Source organism: Protopterus annectens, chromosome 7.part0, assembly GCF_019279795.1.
Source record: "Protopterus annectens isolate FY-2018-M chromosome 7.part0, PAN1.0, whole genome shotgun sequence".
In the NCBI taxonomy this organism is placed as follows: Eukaryota; Metazoa; Chordata; order Ceratodontiformes; family Protopteridae; genus Protopterus; species Protopterus annectens.
This window is the reverse complement of record NC_056739.1, coordinates 1,641,093,014-1,641,114,915: the sequence shown is the minus strand read 5'-3', so window position 1 is coordinate 1,641,114,915 and position 21,902 is coordinate 1,641,093,014.

Below are 21,902 nucleotides of genomic sequence, written 5' to 3'. Positions count from 1 at the left end.
TTCTTTACTAAAACCTTTACCCCTACTGCCATTTTTTTATTCTTTTGACTCTGTAGGTACTTTAGACCATAGGCAAAAAGCATGTTCTCTTGCTATTCCATCACATGTCACTTGTATGTCCTTTAACCATTTCTGATGCTTTGCCATGTCAGACAAAGGCCTTTCCATCCTTACTTCAGGATCAAATGGAAAACTTAGAGACATTTATCTCCCTGTCATGACCTCAAATGATGAAATTCCTGTCTTAGCATTTGAATATCCCTAATGCTCATCAAAATAGCTGGTAAATGAGAAACCCAGTTATTTCCCTTTTCCATGCACATTTTCTTTTGTCTCTTTTTAATTGTGAGATTCATCCTTTCCACTATCACCCTGTATTGTAGCTGACAGGGAACATGAAATCCTTTTTTGATACCTAGAAGATCATATAGTTCCTTTAAGGCTTTACTAGCAAACTGTGGACCACTGTCTGAATTTATAACTCTTGGCTGACCCCAATGTACAAAATGTTTTTCCCAAAGTGCCTCTGCTGTAGCTTTAGCTGTTGTAGTCTTGGTTTCTTGGTTGGAATAGCTACCACCAATTTTGAAAAAAAACATCTACAGCAACCAGTAAATACCTGTAACCCCCCCCCCCTGGCTGCCACTAATAGTCCTGCATAATCAATTTGAATGGCATACCATGGGTCATCTGTTGCTGAAACGCTATGCATCTGTGGCTTTCTTGTTGTGGGATTTGTTTGAAAACAAATCAGAAAATCATCCTGTACTACCTAATGCAACTTTTGTAGCTTTGGCTGTCACTATTTTTCCTTTACCACATTCCATAGCTTCTCTTTTCCTATATGTCCCAATAATTGGTGATTGAACCTTACAAACTGTTTCAACAACTCATAAGGGAAATAAGGTAACTCTGCTCCCTTTAAGGTTGAGTAAACATATTGCTTCATTCCTGTACCATTATTTATCAACTTGCACTGTTTTAATTCTTCTTCAATTCCTTTTTATTTTTGTACCTCACTCAAATCTACCTGTAGTGCATTGTATTTTACTTCCTTTTTAATTTATTGCTACCTCTGAGAACTGTAGTTTACCCTCTGCCTCCTCCGGGTATAGCGGATAGCCCATTTCTGCTGCTTGTTTGGCTTTGCATCCACTAAAGCATTATCTTGCACATCCACATTGTGTTGTTTTCGGTGCACTTTTACTTTTATAATGCTGAACTGCTCCTGTAGGTTATGCTTATGTATGATGTGCCATATGTGTTTTAAACTTGAGCATGCTTTAAAGGTTTTCCTGCATTATCAACAAACCCTCTTCTAGCCCATGCGGTCATGTGTAACCTTAACTAGTTTACTACATATGCACTGTCACTATAAATCTTAAATGGATTATAGTTCTGCAGTACTTATTTTACTGTTTCTAGCTCAGATGTTTGAGCCAACATGTGACCTGGTAATTTAATTAGTACTTCTCCATGCCCCTTTTTTGGATCTACAATTGCAAATCCTGTATGATATTTTCCATCTTTCCAAAACCTCACCCTATCTACATATACAGTGGGTATTTTTGGAATTGAACTCAGGCTTTAGAGGAGATATTTCTGTTTTTTCGATACTTTTCATGCAATTGTATTCTTATCCTGCATAATTTGCTAGCTTTGAAAGATAATATTTATATGCCACTTCAATGTGAATCTTTTTCATATTAAGTGTAGTTAGCCATTTTGAGAATACTGTTTGGCTCACCCCTTCTGTTACTGTTTCTATTTCTGTCGTATACAATAAAGTTTTACCTAACTGATGTGAGGTTTGAACTATCACATTTGAAAACATTGTCAGATATTCAGTCTGCTTAATCCCCAGTAAATTGTGAGGAAATGCTATAAGCAAGGATGATATCCCTTTTCCACTGGTGTGAGCTTCCTACTACAAAATGTAACTGGCCTTAATTTTTGTTCCATTCCTGGATACTTTCCTAATGGCCATGTCTGTAGTAAAACTACACATATCATTTCAGGACCTGCCACTGATTGTAAGAAAAAGGTAACCTTGCTATTTGGAGCTATCAATTCTGTAGTCTGCTCTAACTTTTGCTTTAACATTTTGAAATCCTCTTCTTCTATGCACCCCCATTGCAACATTACAGACATTTTTGCTCAGCTAACATTCTGTACATTATTGATACCAGTACTGCATAATCCTCAATAAATTTTCTGTTGTAATTCACGATTTCCATAAATTTGTGTATGTCTACCACTGTTAAAGATTTTGGTAAGCTTAATATTCATTTCACCCTCTTTTTACAGGGCTTCCTGGTTGCCAGTAGGTGTTATAGTCTCCCAAACTTTTACTTCTTGCCTCATTAACTGTATTTATGACTTGTTCACTTTAAACCCTGTCTCTTGTAATGCCCCTAGTACCTTCTTTAAATACCTTTAATGCCCTTCAACTGTTTCCAACTGTATCAAAATATTGCCAATGTAATAAGTTACATTATCTGGCAAATTTGTTTTTTTACAACACATGTTCCAGGATTTGATGAAAAATCACTGGGATATTTTGAAACCCCTGAGGTAACTATGTCATCACATATTGTTGATTTTCAAAAGTGAATGCAAACTTTTGCCACTCCTTTACTTGCAATGGAGCGGCAAAAAATCCATTTGCCAAATCAATAACTGAAAACCACTTACTAGTGGGTTTAATTCTTGCTGACAATTCTGGAACCCCAGGTATCAGATGAGCCCTTGGGATTATGCAATTGTTTACCTTTTTTAAGATCCAGAACCAGTCTTTAACTATGATCCATCTTTAACACTAGCTATGTAGGAGAATTTGTTGGACTATAATAATGCCTGCCTGCTCCCATTTTTGAATGCATTTCCTTGTGTTATTTTGAGCCTCTATTGAAATTGGGTACTCTATTTGGAAAGGCAGAAGGAAATAATTTGGACTACATAGTACTATAGCCTCCTTTAGTTTACCTTAATCTGTTTTGGATTTTGCCCATAGATCTTGAAAAGTGTTTTCCAACTTTTTTCCACATTTTCTGTTGCTCAGCTAACATTTCCACCTTACTTATTTCCTTTTTGTTTATTAGATCAATTTCTATTATAATATACTGCACATATTCAATCTCCTCTGGTCCCTGCACTGTCCTTCAAAGGATTCTGTTTCAGAAATATATCACTATTCCCAGCTTTGATAATATACCCCTCCCAAAAATAGATGTACCACACCTAGGATGCAACAAAAAGGTTGTCCTGAGCGGTTTTCCATCCTCTTCAAATCTAATGTCAACTGGTTAACTAATGACAGCTACTACAGAATTTCCATTGAATCTGGAGATAACTGTTTTCCTTTGATGATTTCTTTAAATTTGTTGTTGTTTGCTACTGAGACAGCTGCTCCAGTGTCTACCAGAACATTTTGAAACAGTATCCCCTCTACCACAGGGTGACCAGTGGTCTCCCATCATTATCCAGAGTAAAAGACACTAACTGGGTGATGTTGGCAGGGGCCACACCTCTATTCTGCCCCACCCGAGGGTGAGTCTGCATCAGTCATGTCATTGAGTGCACTAAATGAACTTCCTCTACTTTTCCTTGTTCTTCATCATCATTGGCAACATATACAATTCTATTCATTTCTCTTGAAATATTTTCTGACTTTTCACTTTCCAGATTACACATCGGATCCCTTATCACATACTCTGCTGTGCATAGCATTTCTTTTGCTATCTGTTGGTATTGTTTTAAAACTCTTACTATTTGGATTATAGTAAACTTATGATTTTCCTCTGTATCCTGCTACATATAACCCCTTTTCTATTTGCTTACTTTTCCAGTTTTTATAATGCTGGCAATCCTGTTTTACATATCCTGTCTTTTTCTCTGCCTTGACCATCCTTTCCTACCTGAGGCGAGGCCAATGCTGTTCTTCCCCCCTTGGGACATCACACCACCTTCCTCCTCCCCCTTGTCCAACTACATATACCTCACTCTGCTCTTCCTCATCCTCCTCAATATAAAAATATTTTGCACTAAATATGGCTTACTATCCATCTTCCGTTCCTTCCTCAGTCTAGTCACTACTTCTCCAGTGTTTTGGAGCCTTCTTCATGAATACACTTAAGGCCGCCTGGTACTCTCTTAACCTGTTGTAAAAAAACTGTGAATTAGTTTCTTCTGAACTGCTTCTTCTTCCATCTTTTGATCTAATTAGTCATGCCCTATTTGATAAGCCATTTTAAAAATGTTCTCCTTGCTCCATCAAACTATTTGATATAGTTATATTAAAGTTATTCAATAACTTGGTTGTTAATGACTGTTCATGCATATATGCCATCAAAACTGATCTCATTCTCTAAATAGGTGTAGATACATCTAACCATTCTGTTTGTATGTATTTTGCAAAACACTTAGGGATAAAAACCTGTAAACATTTTTCCAAAGGCTCTGACCAAATTGTACCACCCATGTGTGTAAACGCCACCATATTGTAGAAAATTCCCTTTTTATCATTCCACTGTGGGATTACCTGTAGTAACTTAGACTGTTGATAAAAATCAGTCAATGTAGTTACCAAATGTATGTCTTCTGATTTAATGTGTGGTGTATTTTTAAGTTGTACCTGCAATTCCTGTATTTGTTGCAGTAACTCTACATTTCCTCTATTGCAGTTTTCCTTATCCATAGCTGCTGTTCTCTAAACCTTCTTTCCATCCTAATGTCATCTTCTGCTATTTTTAACTATACCTTCATGGCAGTAATTTCATCCTCTCTCTCTTGTGTCCTTTCCTGCAAAGATTGTAATGCAGTTTGTAAAGTAGCTATAAGAAAACACATAGCTTCAATGTACTGCCTATGATCCCTGTATCATATTTTTACAGTTTTTCCTTAAAACGTTGTTAACTTATTTAACTTTGCTACTGTTTCACTTGTTTTTCCTTCAGCTTTAGTTGCCTCTGGCTGTTCTGAACAATACTGTTCAAATAAGGGAGTAAGAATTGGTGCCTGAAAATCCTTATATTGTGTGTTATATTTTTGAATGTATCTCAGTGGTTTAGTTACTGGCATCACTAAAACTGCATCATCTGATTGTGTTTCTGGTAACTGCATGTTACCCTGATGCTTCTGACAGATAATCTTAAGTATATCAACACATTCCTGACAGTATAATATAGTAGCACTATTACACATTACACATGTAGGTAATGATTTTGATTTTGTACATACTGATCAAAACCTACCACAATCTTAGCAAGACATGCAAACTCAACTTTACAACATTTAAAAAAGTCTGCATTTTACTTGATTTACATCATACCATTTCATTAGAAAATACCATACATCTTTATAACTTAACATCTATACTGGCTATATGTGGGCAATTTGAACTTAAGCCTTTTATGGGATCCATGTTGTGACAGAAAAAGGCTTACCATGAGTTATTAACAGTCACCAGGTGATCAAGCTGGAAACTGGAAAATCCTGCCAAAAGTCTTTTTCCTTTGGATAATACAGTGATTGCTGAATAGTAGTTGCTTCAAACAATGTCTCATTCACCCCTTTTCATCTGGAAGAAGCATGAACCAGCACTACTTCAATGAACAATATGTCGAACTGGATGTTGATGTCAATGTTTAAAATGTACAAATATTTTATAAATTTGCTGTCAACTTTTAAACTTTGCAAGTGCATATTTTGAAACTGGTCTGGCTCACCATTGTTGAAGGAATAGAACAGAAACAGGCTTACACTGTCTAGGCTCAAGTCAATATATTTATTTCAGTTAAACCACACTAAGAATAATCTAACTGGCTTTAAAATAACCTCTGTCAAGACTTAATTATCTTTTACAACATAAAGACATAAAAGACCTTTTATAAATTGGTATTTGGGCCAGCATCCTTGCCCATGCCTGACTGTCAGCTCTCCTTCCATTTCCCACTTATGTTAATGATATTTCCTCGGAAAATCTCCTCAGAAAGAACTACAACACAGTGAGTTCCTTTGATTTTATACTGTTGTTAATGGAACAAGCCCCTTGTTCTAGAATTCCTCATGTCAGTCTCATGATGACCATAAAGAAAATTGTAGAAAAGTGTAGAGCAGTGTAGAACAGAGTAGAACAGTCTAGAATGGTAAGCCTGTGGATGCCAATAATCTATACTGCTGTGCCCAACATGCATAATACTAACTATGCTTAAGTGAATAAAACTTTACATAAAACAAATAGAACAGTTTACTCTAACAATTCCCCCTTTGTTATTTAAACAACAAAAATAAAATGAAAACAGTTACCTGCTGTAAGATTAGAACACCTATATGTGTAGGTAAAGTAGCTTGCAAATCCAGTAGTCAATGTTAAAACCACAGCACAGGACTGTTTTGAGTATTGTCAGAGTGCATGTTATGCAGGATAACATCATCACAGTATGCTACAGATGTTCAAAGGAGGGTTTGAGATAGCTGTGGATTCACATATCACTCACAAATGTTCACCATAGTGATTGTTGAATGCACACACAGTTGGCAGCACCTCTACCTATTTATAGAGCACAGTACTGAAGTGCCACAGCACAAGACTAGCTTTTATAGTGTCAACAACACTATATAGCTGATGAAACCAGCAGAGTCTCGTGAGAAGATGTTAATAGCAGTGTCTGATATGTTGGTATAAAATGATCTTTAGAATGTCATCTAAGTGAACACTTTATAAGTGATGACATCAGCAGATCAGCAGTGCCTGGTGAGGAGAAGATGGCAATGGCAGTGTCCCACATGCTGGTGTAAAAAACTCACTGGAATGTCAATCAAGTATACACACACACACACACACACACAGACACACACACACACACCAGTTGATCACAGTGAGAACAGAATCCCTATCAATCTAAGTACACAGACAAGTCTGACTTTTACAAGGCTGTAGGGCAATTTAGAGTAGATGATATCATCACTGAATGTTTGCGAGAAGATGTTGGGAGGTCTGAATGGAATGGATGTGTAGGCATGGGCAACTGTCAAAATATTGGTATTCCATGGGATTTTAGTGATTATTGCAGAATACACAGTTATGCTCTTCTGATACACCAGTTAACTGCAGTGATATTAGAATCCTTACTTAACTAAGTATACAGACTACAGAACTCCAGACTTAACAGAAGCACCATGGCACAACTCTGACTTTTAGAAGGCTTCAGGACAATTTACAGTAGATGACATCACCATTGGCTGTTTGAGAGAAGATGTTGGGAGGCCTGGATGAAATGGATGTGTAGGCATGTACAACTGTCAAAATAGTGGTACTCCATGGAATTTTAATGATGACTGCAGGATACACATTTATGCTCTTCTGAATAGACAAACACAGACACGCCAGTTGACTTTAGTGAGAAAAAGACTAAGTACACAAACTAGAAACCTCTGTGATTAACTCAAGCACCACAGCACAAGTCTGACTTTTACAAGGCTGCAGGACAATTTATTGTGGATGACACCATCACTGGATGTTTTAGAGAATATGTTGGGAGGCTTAAATGAAATGGGTACAACTGCCAAAATATTAATACTCCATGGGACTTTAGTGATGACTGTAGAATACACAGCTATGTTCTTCCGACTAAACAGATACCAGTTGACTGCAGTGAGATTACAACTCCCACCTAAGTATATAAACTAGAGAATTCTGCACTTAACACAATTGCCATCACACAAGTCTGACTATTACAAAGCTGCAGAACAATTTATAGTGGATAACATCACCACTAAATGCTTCAAAGAAGTTGTTGAGAGGCCTGAATGAAATGGATGTATAGGCATGTTCAACTGTCAAAATATTGGTACTCCATAGGATTTTAGTGATTACTGCAGGATGCACAGTACACATTTATGTTCTTCTGACTAGACGGACACACACAAAAATGCACCAATTGACTACAGTGAAATTAGAACCCCTACCTAAGTATACAGACTAGACAACTTAGTACTTAACTCAAGTGCTATGGCACAAGTCTGACTTTTATAAGGCTGCAGGGCAATTTATAGTGGATGACATCATCATTGGATGTTTGAGAAAAGCTGTTGGGAGGCCTGAATGAAATGGATAGATAGCCATGTACAACTGTCAAGATATTAAAGATCTGTATGTTACCAAACTGATGTGTGTGCAAAGTGTAGCATTTGTTGTTGTGTTCCCAATGTCCAGGTATACCTTAAATAGACAGCTTTGCAAACTATATGCAAACAGCTCTCCACATTACTACATGTATTGGAAAATGTGAGCGTGTATTGTCAGTATAAATATGTCCATGGTATAAAATAAAGCATTTTTATTTATTTATGTAGTTTAGTTGATATATTTGTGAACAAGCACTGAGACACCAAGTTTCAAGTGCATGGGTGCAAGTCACAGATGGCTACAGTGTAAATATGTGTTCTTTCCTTAAAATGTGCCTTCCCTTTCTTTGTGTTTTTACATGTACTTTCATGGGATGAAGGCTAAATGGACAGTAAATATAAGTAATACACATGCTATTGTGAACTTTCTATAACACACAGCCAAGCAGCTGGTCTGTGTGATGAATGGCTAAGTGTTTGCACATGAGAAATACATATTCTACTGCTTTTCCTGTTTGTGCATAGTTAGAAAGTGAGCAAATGTGAGAGCATTGTTGATAAAATTATGAGAGTTCTGAGTACTGAGTGCATGAAACACACTTGCTGGTTAGCTGATTCTGTGGTAGGAAGTGTAAATGAATTGACAGATTTCTTCTGGAGCCCAGATGATGCAGGGTTTGAATCCAGGTGTATGTAATAGCTTTAAATAAGTATTTATAATGCAATAAAATAATTATTTATTCTATATTCACTGTGTGTTACATTAGAGCAGCATGTTTAAGTGGCATTAAGCAGATGTCCAAAATGTGAACATTCAGTGAAAATCTCTACATTTTAGCTGTGAGGCCTATTAGTTGATAGAGAACAGATGTATTCATATAAGTCAATGCTGTCACATCTTGGGTGTCCATATTGTGCATATCTATGTCTGCCCACAACCACAGCAGCTGCTGGATCCCCCTCTGACTCCTCACCTGCATGTGGCTGCGATGACCTTACCAGTGCTGATGGGATATGTGACCCTTCCCCTTGTAGTTCTTGCTGAAGCTGTTTTCACAGGATAATGTTGGGGAGCATGGCATATAAATATTTCAGCACATGTATGGGGATTGTACTTAGGGCTCCTGCAGATGTATCTAGCTACAGGAACCATACCTTCAGCAGCCAGAACACATGCTATATGATATTTCCTGTTTGAGTGTGTGCCTCATTAAAGTGTTCTGTTGGTGTCTGTGCATTTCTGATGGGTGTCATCAGCCATGATTCCAGTGCATAATCTGCATCACTCAGTAAATGACCATGTGGGATATCTCCCTATTAAACATCTCATACAGTTGACAGTTGTGCCAAGTAGGTGAGTCATGGTAACTGCTTGGGTTGCCAGGACACACATTCAAGATTATTCCCTTAGCATTACACATGACCTGGCAGTTAATAAAGTGATAGCCCTTTTCTATTTATTTACACCCTTCCCTGATCTCCAGGTGGTGCTTTGATTTCTAAATGTGTACATTCTATGGCACCAAGGACTTCAGGGTAGTGTGGTACAGGGGAGAACTCCTGATAGTTCTGCCTCTGTCTTCAGGTGTACAGTGAAAATATATGTACTTACTGGCATGTCAGAGTATAGCATTCAAGAACTGATGAAGGCTCCTGGATGCTGATGCCTGTGACACCCCCAGCATGTTCCCTGTTGGTTTCTGGAAGGTTCTATTTCTAATAGCTACAATTCTAAGTACTACACATACCTTAGTCTCCAATGGGATTGGTGCCCCTTGGTTTGCCCTTGCTCTGAGTTGAGGATGATAAAGGTTGCAAAGTTCATTTACTGTGTCTATCTACCCTGTAGCACTCTACAATTTCCACATCAAGCAGATTATGAAAAGTTAAATGGGATCCAAAAACCCTTCTCCTTCTGACCCTGGTCTATTAGGAGCAGCAGCAATGTAGACACGGGCCTGCTGCACATACATATGAAGAAGAGAAGCAGCAGCCCCAACATTCTTTCTGTGTAACCTAGCTTCCATGGCTGTATTCAAATAGGTTTTGGAATTCACAGGCAAAACAAGCATAGAGTCTATATGGTTGCTTTATAGCTTTTTGAATAGCTCCTCCATCTTAGATTGGTTGAGTGGCATGCAATTCAGCTGCATATGCTGTAATTAGCATTCTACAATGTTTACCATGTATCCCTGGTTGTATATGGCAAGTAGAACTGCTTACTGAATACAAAACCGCAGGCTATCTTTTGTGCATTGCACGACCCATGTAGGGTTTATTGAATCTGCACCTCTATCTTTCTCCTTTCTTGTAAATTTGGAGAAAAAAAATCTGATTCATTCACAGTGCTCATAACTACATGATCTGAACACTTGTGTTTTATCATATGCCATGGCTCCAAGTATAGTTTTAGAGAAAGTTATCTCCCTTAGTATGAAGGGAGTAAATATCTTCTATGCCGGTATTTTTTTATTATTAATCATTAGACTGCAATGCCTTATATAAAGGAGAATTTCTACTATATTGCCCATTCTGTTGGTAACTGCAAAATACTTTAACCAAATATTGTTTTTAATAACACTGTATATTTTTTGTGTTATTAATTTTTTGTATTTTACTATATGCTTTTTCCTTGAAATACTGTATCATGAGCCAAAGTCATTGTTGAAAGGGTCTTGATGACCGGTGTGCTTATGAGGTTTAAAACAAAATAAACAAATAGGTAAGTAAATTTGGCTTGCCCAGTGATATATATTTACACCTTAAATGTAACCAACTGTATGGGAGCAGACTATTTTAATATGCAAAAATCAGGGAGTACACCAGACATTTAAATATCCTTTATACAAGGATATAAAAACCATTGTTGTCATTTAGTGTGACAAGAAACCAGTTACTATTTCTTAAGGTAAAGTGATGGTGTTCCCCTTAGTAAAAGAGTGAAATGAAGTAGAAAGGTTTGTTGACTAATATCTGTTAAGTGCTTGAAAATGATTTGCTTAAATGTTTATATGGCTAGGCATCCTATGGTCCCACTGATTACTTGTCTAATGTGTCCCTATGTTCCTGAATTGGCAAACAATAATAAGAGGGATAGCAAACTGCAGCACATTATTGTATGTTTTCATGTATTTATTTATTTTGAAAATGCCACACTTCTCTGCTTTACAATTACATCTGTCCACAGTACTGCAAGTCCATCATTAGGTCTACTGGTCCATCCAGTTGCATAACCAGACTTCACCCATTTTTGATGACTGGGGCCAAACTGTAACCTAAAGTTATCCTGGGTGGTGCTGTCCAACATCTTCTCACGGGAAGGCTGGTTCTTTTTATGGCCTACCTTGGTTTCCCCATTCACTGCTGGTTGCATGATCCCACATGCAATAGGAAAGGGTGATGTCGCATCTTGTTTCTGTGGACACTCAGACACATTCCCACAATTATCCCCCCTTAAAATACACCCTGCCTTGCTCAATCCCCAGCCACTGCCAGGGATATCACAGGGAATGCACATGCAACCACCCTCCATCCACAGGATGGACATACTACCATCCATCCCTGCTGCTTTGTCAGTTGCTCAAGCTGCTGATCAAACTGAGGTCAGCTGGGTTGTAGTTAGGGCCTTATCTATCTACACTATCAGAATGGCCTATACTGCAGCATACTCTGCAGGTCACATTTTACTGATGAGATCTTGCTTCTCTGGACAGCAGTATGTTAATACAGTTGTTATATTCTCCTTCTGTTGTCCTCCACTCTCTATATAACCCTTCAGCCTCCTTCCTAGATTGATCGATTTATTATTCAGATGAGGCATGTGTGAGAAGAGTCACAAATATCAGGCTTTCTTCCCATTGGGAATCAGGAGATTATCCTTTTGCTCCTAACTCCATCTCATCTGGCTAGTAGGCTTGGTGCTGCCATTTGCTATACTGAACTTTCACAGTGTTACTGTTTGTGAAAAGCACAACATCCCTTGCTACAGGGCAATGCTCTCCTTATTTATCAAAGCCACTCATGTCCTGCTTTTTGGATTGAGCAGACAATTGTGATCTCATCAGCAGGTGATACTCATGCAGTGGGATCTGTAACAAATTGTCTGCTAGCATCAGCTATTCACCATTATCCAATTGTGTCCATCAGGGTCTATACTGCTAATAAAACTCACTTCATCTGGCCTGTTGTCAGAGCTTTCTCTGTGTCTGATACAGAGCTGGCAATGAGCTTTTGAAGTGATGAAATACTAATGTAATAAACTATTTAGTGTGCAAGTCAGTTGTAAGATATGAATCATGCCTTGCCTCCATAGCAAAACAAAAAATGATCTCCAGTAACATAACAATTCACTATCACATCAGCTACATACAAGCAGCACAGTACAACTTTTAGCAAAAAATGAAAATAGGAAAACAACAAAAGTATCCACAACTTCTTTAGCATTCTCAAGAACAGCCTTTTTTGTGTAATCAGTGTTTCTACCAAAAATATATTATAAAATGTCAAAACAGTATAGAAAAATATTCCTACAATCTTAATTATTTGCATATATGAAATCCTTGTAACAACCCCATAAACTTATGCTCATAAATATATACATTTCAGCACTTCTAGAGGACCCGTATTCCTGTATGTAAAGATAATGATCAATATTATGTAAGCATTTCTGAACCATGTTTTCTGAAAAGTGAAATGAGGAGAACAGGTGTCATACACTCCAGGTAGCCAAAAGGTAAGATTACCTAATGAAGGCAGGTCGCATCTTAAAGTGAATGAGGCTGCAACAGTTAGTGATTTCCATATCTTACTGATGCTAACACAGGACCATATCATATACACATAGTCTTCCTCTAAGGATCCCCCGTCTCCATTATTTGGAAGTGGATAGATTTCTCTCCCTTAGGGTACATGGTGTAGTTTGCCAACAATAAATAATTTTAAATGCAGCAAAATCCAGCACTGAACTGGATAATTGATTAATCAAAGTGAGAACCAAAGGCTAGTTATCATCTCACAGGTGACATTTAACAGTGCACTCCATTTATTTGTGATGGGATGTAGACAGCCATAATGTTTCTTATTAAAACATTTGTAACATAGAGCTTGACATCCCCTGGTGCTTATCCCTACTGGAAATACATTTTTTGATTTAATGATTCTTAAAAAGTGGCAGCTTACTTAAGAAATTTAAATTAGGCTGCTTATCTTAGAAATCTTAGTTGTAGGTATTGCCAGAACTATGTTGGGAAATTAGGTCTAAATTGTATAAAAGAATGAAGAGTGCTGCTAGTTCGGGTCATGTAATCCAGCCAGTAGCTAAGACCTTTGTTTTTTACTACAAGACACCAAGTGGATAGGTTTCTTGTCAATAACATCATTCACACGTATTTATCCTTTGTTGACTAGGGTAGTCCCACTAGGCTAGTAGCCTTTTTTTAGGGAGACACAAGGTAATATCAATACTACTAGGGGATATTTGGCCAGGGCATCAGGGAACTTCCTGTACTCTTCATTGTTGTAAGTGGGAGCCATTTTGAAGGAACACTTCCTGTTTCTGCAGAGGCAGCCTGGAGAAACAGGGAGGCACATGATGGAGTAGTGACAGAAATGAAAGAGAAAGACCAGAGAATGTGTACAAGATTCAACGGAAATATTTCAAAGAAACCTGATGGAGATGAGTCAGCAAATGACAGATACAAACCTCCAGTTGGGTTGGTTGCAGGATGATTTACTCAAAGAAATGGTGGTACAGTGTGAGCCAGAAAATGAAGGAGATGTTTCCTAGGGGAAACTTATGGATAAAATACAAAAGGAGGATGTGGTGATAATCCTGAGGAATAGTGGTGAGATGGAAAAGAAAACATAAGCAGAGAAAGTAAAAGAAGGCAAAAGTGGAGTAGCAGAAAAGAAGGCAGATGAAAATAAAAAACAGAAGTATGTGATAAGGATTAAAAGAAAAGAAGATTAAGAATTGGACAGGTATGAAGTGTGGGACAAAAGCATATGAGGTAAGGACATATATTCTATTAACAAAGAGACATTTTGTGACATTATATTTGAGAATCTTTTTTATATTCACCATTAAAAAAACAAAGACTATAACCCTTGAAATCTTTCTGTGATAAAAACATTTAATAGGAAAAGAAAAAGAAAATTCATGTACAATTTTGAACAGAAGTAGAAAGAAAGACTTGGAAATGGCATTTAAATGTTTTATGTAAAGAAGTACTGGGCATTTCAAAAGTTTATGACAAAAGGAGTTCATGGACTGGTGGCTGGAATGTTAACACTGTAAAAATATAAAGAGAAAAAATTATACATATACCAAGCATGACAAATGTGGAGGAGAACAGAGATATTGTAACATACTGGGGATAACCCAAAATATTTTTTTTGTGGAAAAGAAAGACATTTAATAAGTTACTGTGAGAAGAGAAAATATTATATTTGTGGGGAACTGGGACATGATGCAAACAATGTGAACTGAAATGTTAGAAATTTAACAAAGCTGGGCATTTGTGGATGGATTGCAAAAATAAAAGTAACAACAAGAAAATAGAAAAAGAAACAGAAAAATGAACATGAGAAAAAAATTAGAAGTAATAGAAATAGAAGAAAAATTAGATGTTTTTTATACAATTCTATTACTATTTTATTGTATAATTTGCATGCATTTTATTTTTGAAATTCTTGAAAACTGTTATTTTTTGTAAATCTTGAAAGCTGTTATTTTGAAAAGTGTTAATCTTTGTTATATGTACAACCTAGAGCTTGTCTCCCCGGGCATCCTCCAAAAATGGGCTTTCACTGGCGCAGTGGACTTTACCGGTAACCAAATGCCTATAAATAAATAATAAATAAATAAATGAGGTAACAAATAATAAAGAGGAAGTAAAAGAATATTCTGAAATAAGTGAGGAACACATAAACTGGAAGGTAGTAAAAGGAAAAAAAATTCTATTGATAAACAGGGTAAAATACAGAAAAGGAAAATTTAAAGCAATACACAGGAAAGAAAAAAAAGAAAGGAAATGGATGAAAAAGAATATCGACAGCTAAAGACTGGGGCTTGGTACAATGGTTAAGGTGTTTGACTCACAAATGTAAAGTACAGTTTTTGTTTCACACATTTGGGAAGGAAATTGCTTAGGCTTAGAATGACCTGTTAACCAAACTAGCCAAGTAATTAGCTATGAATGTATGAAACCATGAATCAATGAAAATTTGAAACTTTTAGAGGGCTTCCTGTAAATGTGAATAGTATTAAGAATATAGTAAGAAGAATATGAATCTTGAAGTGGTGTAATAGATGTGATTATATTTGAAGACACAAGATTTTTAACAAATGAAGAAAGATTATTTCACACTCCTCAAAACAGAGGTGGAATCCTTCAAAGCCCCCAGGCCTATGGAAAATATGGCCCAGACCGCAGAATCCTTTATAAACGCATTCTATAAACACATTGACGAGGGGAAGGTGGTCCACACAGCCTACCTGGACCTCGCAAAAGCCTTCAATACAATACCCCACTCAGGCATTATAGATAAGCTCATCAGCTTAAATATAAACCCATATGTCACTGGATGGGTTGCAAACTGGCTCAAGGACAAAACCCAAATGGTTAGAATTGCTGGAGCCATGTCAGACTCCAAACCAGTTACAAGTGGCGTCCCACAAGGCTCAGTCCTGGGACCTCTCTTGTTCGGAATATATTTCTCGGAGGTACAGGCCAACATGGAAGGACTGTGGCTGACCAAGTTCGCAGATGACTGCAAACTGGGTGCCATAATTGACTCTCCAGCCGACACAAGCATCCTCCAAAAGGGTCTCATAGAAACAGACAACTGGTGCCAGAGCCATGGCCTCAAGCTAAACGTCAAAAAGTGTATAGTCATCCCTTTTGGCAAAAACAAAGTGCCCACAAATTACCACATAGGTGGTAACCCATTAAATACAGAAGAAGTAATTAGGGAACTGGGGACCCAAGTTGATAGCAATCTCTCATTTGACAACCACGTGGCCAAAGTGGTTAGAAAAACATTTTATGTAGCCCACCTAATCTTGAAGGGATTCACATCTAGATCAGGGGAGGTCATCGTGCCTCTTTACTCATCCCTCATCAGGCCCATAATTGAGTACAATGCCCCTTTTGGGATGTACCTTACCAGACACCTGCAGCAACTGGAAAGACCCCAAAAGTACCTCACCAAGAGGATCAAAGGGCTCAAACAGATGCCATATGCAGCCCGGTTAAAGAAACTCCAGCTCTACTCAGTGGCATACCACCTGTTCAGAGGCGATCTGTGCCTGACGTATAAAGCCATGTCCAATCCGGAATTAATGGACATGCTGCACCTCAGAAAATCCAAATCCCATCGAGCTACACACTCGAGAGACTTGAACCTCAGCACTGAAATAAATAGGACATGCTGGAGGGACAGATTCATAACCCAGAGGCTCCCTTCACTCTGGAATAAAATCCCAGTCCAGGTTAGGCAGAGTCCCTCATTGACTCTCTACAAGAGGAATCTTGATGAGTGGATGGGAGACAGTAGGTTTACCCCGGGTATCACTTCTGTGTCACTGTTAGACAGAGGCACAGTATACTAACCTCGAAAAAGGGCATAGCAAAATTAATTTAAAATGGGTGGCGAAAGCCAAACACACTCTGGCTAGGCTTATAAATGCCCTAGGACAGATAGCCTAGTATGAACCTATGAACCTATGAACAAACAGAGAAACTGTGGGAGGAAAGATAGTATGGAATTTGGGAAATGAAAGGTGTTCTGGAATTGCTGTGTTCTTTAGAAATACAGTAAAGATATTAGATGTAATCTTAACAAACCTGCAAAGATTAACCATTGAAGATTTCAAATGGAAAGAACAAGTATATATAATTATATAATTATAAGCTTATACTAACTGTAAAGAAAGAGCAATCATATTTCATCAGCTTTTAGACTATGTAGTAATAAATATGAATATTATAATAACAGGAGACTTTAACTGTGATTTTAGAAGAAACATTATAGGTTCATAGGTTCATAGGATGATACTAGGCTATTGGCCCGGAGGCCCTTATAAGCCTAGCCAAGAATTTTGCCCATTTTCCCTCAAAATCGGCACCTGTTTCCCCTGTCCAGTACGGACACAGGAGGGATCCCAGGGGTATATTTTCTGTTTCCCATCCAGTCACCCAGGTTTCTATTAAAGAGGGCTAGAGAGGTACTCTGCTTGACATGGAAAGGGAGTCTTAAATAAGAAAAATGTTAGAAGTTATAAGATGTGGCAACTTGAAACTTTGGCACAAAAGTTTGTGGACTTACAAAAGTGCAATGCATAGAAATGAAATAGATTATTTTATAGTATCAGAAGGTTTAGTTGTAGGAGAAGGGGAGGTAGTTGAAACATGATTTTTTGATCATCTTGCAACATGGCTAGAGATAAGAAAAAACAAGGATTATATAAATTTGGGCAAAGGAATAAAGTGAATAAATGAGAAAGCATGAAATGAAGAAGGAACAAGATTAGTAATGCAGTTATGGAAAGATCATATTAGCATGAGAACATTTTATAAAAATTAGTCTGAATGGAGGATAATATTTAAGAAAAATATTAAAAAATGTTTTTTACACTGGCAATATGAGGTGAGAAAAATAAAGAAAGAAAAATATAAAAGAACATATAACAATGCATTGGGGGATTTAGAACATAATGATAGAAAGTACTTTGACAACTATAAAGAATTACATGAAAGAAATCAAGAAAAATACAAGAACTGTTATATAAGCAAAGATATTTTTACAAAAAAAAGAGAAGTATTGAGTTTCTTAAGCAGATTAGTAAAGGAAGATGTTAGTGTAATGAGTAAAATAAAAGAATGTAATAAGAGAAACTAAAAGATCTCAGGAAAAGATTATGAATACTGTGGTACAATATATGCAAGAAATGTTTAAAGAAAAAAGAGATGGTAGTGAAAAAAACATGGAAAGTAAAACGTTAACAGAAAAAGGAAAAAAGAGATTTCTTTAAAAGAGCTAAAGTATTATGACAAATAAATATAGATTTGGCTGCAGACCCAAATGGAATAGGGAATGAAATGTATAAAAATTTAAGGGATTGGCAAATATGAAATGTATAAAAATTTAAGGGATTGGCAAATATATATATATATATATATATATATACACATATATATATATCTATATATATATATATATACACACACACACACACACACACACACACACACACACACATATATATATATATATATATATATATATATATACATATACACACACACACACACACACACACACACACACACACACACACACACACACACACACACACACACACACACACACACATCCTGCCTGTACTCTCCTCTTCACCTCTCTTACACACTCACCGTTACTCTGAACTATTGACCCCAAGTATTTAAACTCATCCATCTTCGCCACCATATGAATATTCCAAAACATCTTGTCTATCTAGTATTCTGCATTTTGTTTTTAACCACAAGTCATTTTGAGCCAACTTAAGTAGTACCTAACCTCTAATTACAAGATTAGCCAGCTGGACTGTGGTAATGTTCTACAAGATTAACAAACTGAACTGTGGTAATGTTCAAGCTTGAATCAGGTGAGTAAGAAATGATATTGCTGTATGCATCTGAGAGACAAGAAGTCCTAAGTCCCCATCATATGTTGATATTTATAATATCATCCTAGCAATCTTTGTGGATGTGATTTTTATAGAAAAGGAGCAAGAATTTGCTACATTTTATGGGGTAGGTAACTCTGCAGAGTCAGGATCGGTGACTTGCCAAAAATAAATAAATAAATAAAATAAAACAATAATACATATTTTAAAAACAAAGCATCTTGAATGCTGACAACTTGGCAAATAATTACCCTTTCAGTTCACTAGAAATAGAAACAGTTTAAAATTCAGGTCTGGTGCAGAGTCTTGTTCATATATGTTATGTGGTATGAGATCAGAAGATAATCTAAAGTGTTGTTAGCAAATATATATTTATAGTTATCATCTAGTGGGGAAAAGGTAGACTTTCTACAATTGAGTGTCAGCCCTGAAAGCTTACAACTATTTAAAAATATTCTGAGATATTACTTAATATTAATTCATTATTGGTAGGACAGAGAGCAACAAAATTCCATCTTTCACAAACCAAGCAGAACTTAGAGATTAGGGTTACAAAACTGGACTGTCCCACAACATATTGTACTATCTCAAAAGGCAAAGAATTTCCCAATAACAAATGTAAAAAAATATGGGGGCAGAGAAGTACCCAATCTGTAACTTCATTTCAACAGAAATTGGAATGATGAAAAACCACTTGTAATAACGTGTGCTAAAAGTCCCTATAGATTAGTTTACATTAGCTATGAAAGGGGCCTTTGATAACATATGCATCTGTGGCAACCCATAAAAGGGACCTTTTCAGGCAATCCAGACTTTTCTGTGTTTCTGTAAACAGTGCAGCCATTGTTTGACTGGTAATTCTGGAACATATTAAAAGGCAAATTCAGTAAATTTGGACCCGCTTGCCTCTCCTTCAGAAATCCTTGCAGTGATATTGAACCATAAAACACTGATTAATCTGGAGGCAGTCAAACTATGCACTTACTCTATGAATCCAAAAAATCAAAGGAAAATAGCTAACAGGATACAAAGAATGATAAAGGCAAATCAGATAAAATAGACAAAGAAAAGTATCAGACTTAGAAGGAATTCTAGAAGCCTTTAGAGTGTATTTTAATAAATGCAATAGTCAAGAAAATAAAGTAAAATCAAGTGAAACACTTAGAAAATTCCTAAAGCAAAATATAAGACTAAGACTATCAGATGAAAATATAAGACTAAGACTATCAGATGAACACAGAAAAATAATACATAAAGATATAACCATGACAGAAATGAAAGCACAAATTAAGATACTAAAATTAAACACAGCCCCAGGTAATGATAATATTACACCAGAGATGTTTAAACTACTATGTAATAATGTATTAAATCTATTACTAGGAGTGTTCACATCAGTTAAAGAAGGTAAAAGATGCCCTCCTTCTTGGAAATACACTCAAGTATCACCAATTTTGAAACAATATAAAAAACCTGATGAGTATACTTCATACAGACCCATAGGTTTATTAAATATAGATTATAAAATATTTATGACAGTTTATGCAAACAGAATAAAACAAATATTGCCATCATTGATAAAGAATGATCAAACTGGATTCATTAATAACAGAAATACATATGACAATTTAAAGAGAATTTGTCCCTTATTGATTTCATAAACAAAACAAAAAATAAAATGGATGTCATTTGCTTAGATATTAACAGTGCATTCAATTCCGTGAATTGGGATTACCTTTGGCTTGCATTGGTGGAGTATGGATTTTCAAAAAAATTTACCTCACTAATAAGGTCTATTTATGATAAATCTTCAGCTTACATAAAATTAGGATCCTGTTTGTCAGAGCCTATTACCATTACAAAAGGAACAAAACAGGGTTGTCCACTTTATCCTTTGTTATTCACATTAGTAATAAAACCATTAGCAAATTTCATACGTGCAAACCCAAACATTCAAGGAATTCAACTACTGACCGCGAGTTAAGATTCGACTATTTGCAGATGACATTTTATTGACTTTAAAAGAAGATAATAACACACTAAAAGAACTATGGAAAGCAACAAAACAGTTTTAAAAGATGTCTGGACTATCATTTAATGAAAATAAAACTAATGTTACTAATAAATATGAAAAAGACGCATTAAAAAATATCATAAATATCAATCTAGAAATGATACAATCAAATACTTAGAAGTTAAAATTACAAATGACATAGATGCAACAGTGCAACTAAACTATGAAGAGATTTTGGATAATATCAAAGAAATACAAAAATGGAATAAGCTATTTTTTACAATGGAAAAAAATATATAATTAAAATGATTATATTCTCGAAAATTCTGTATTTTATGCAAGTTTGTTTGCTACCTCCACCTAAATCATATTTAAAACAATTTGAAGGGTTAATAAAGAAATTCTAATGATACCCTAAAAAACCTAGAGTTGCCCTAAGACATCATTTTGACAAATGGGAAGAAGTTGGAATAGGCTTACCAGATTTAGAAGGATATATACAATCATCAGCTTTAAAACAGTTTCTCTATGGTTAAACAAAGAATATACTTCCAAATGGTAACTAGTACATGAAAAAATGTGGTTAAAATCCATTCATGCTACAATAAATAAACATATGGAAATAGTACTGAATAGCTTACTTTGGTTATTGAAGGAATATATGGGAATAGGGAAACACAAAAATATAAACTCTAAATTCATTATCAATACCCTAAAGTGTTTTTATGCACTTTGTAAACAAAAATCTGAATATAAAAGCATGATCTTTTTTCATATTCTCAATAGCATATACACAAAATAACATTATAACTCAGGACTCAGTAGCAGTTAAAACACTTAGTAAGAATGGTCTAATTTACTGGCATCAGTTGATAAACACTAATAAAGTGCTAAAGATAGAGCAAATTATTAGTGGGTTCAACCTTGAAAATAACATGTGGTTAACACTGCAGGGATTAAGACAAACAGTTTTAAATCAACAGGCAATAATGCTGAAGTATGTTAGGGAAAAGGTGTCTAAGTTCATAGAGCAGTTAATAACTCTGATGGAATTTCCCACAAATGGGAAAGGAATTTTATCAGTATTGTACA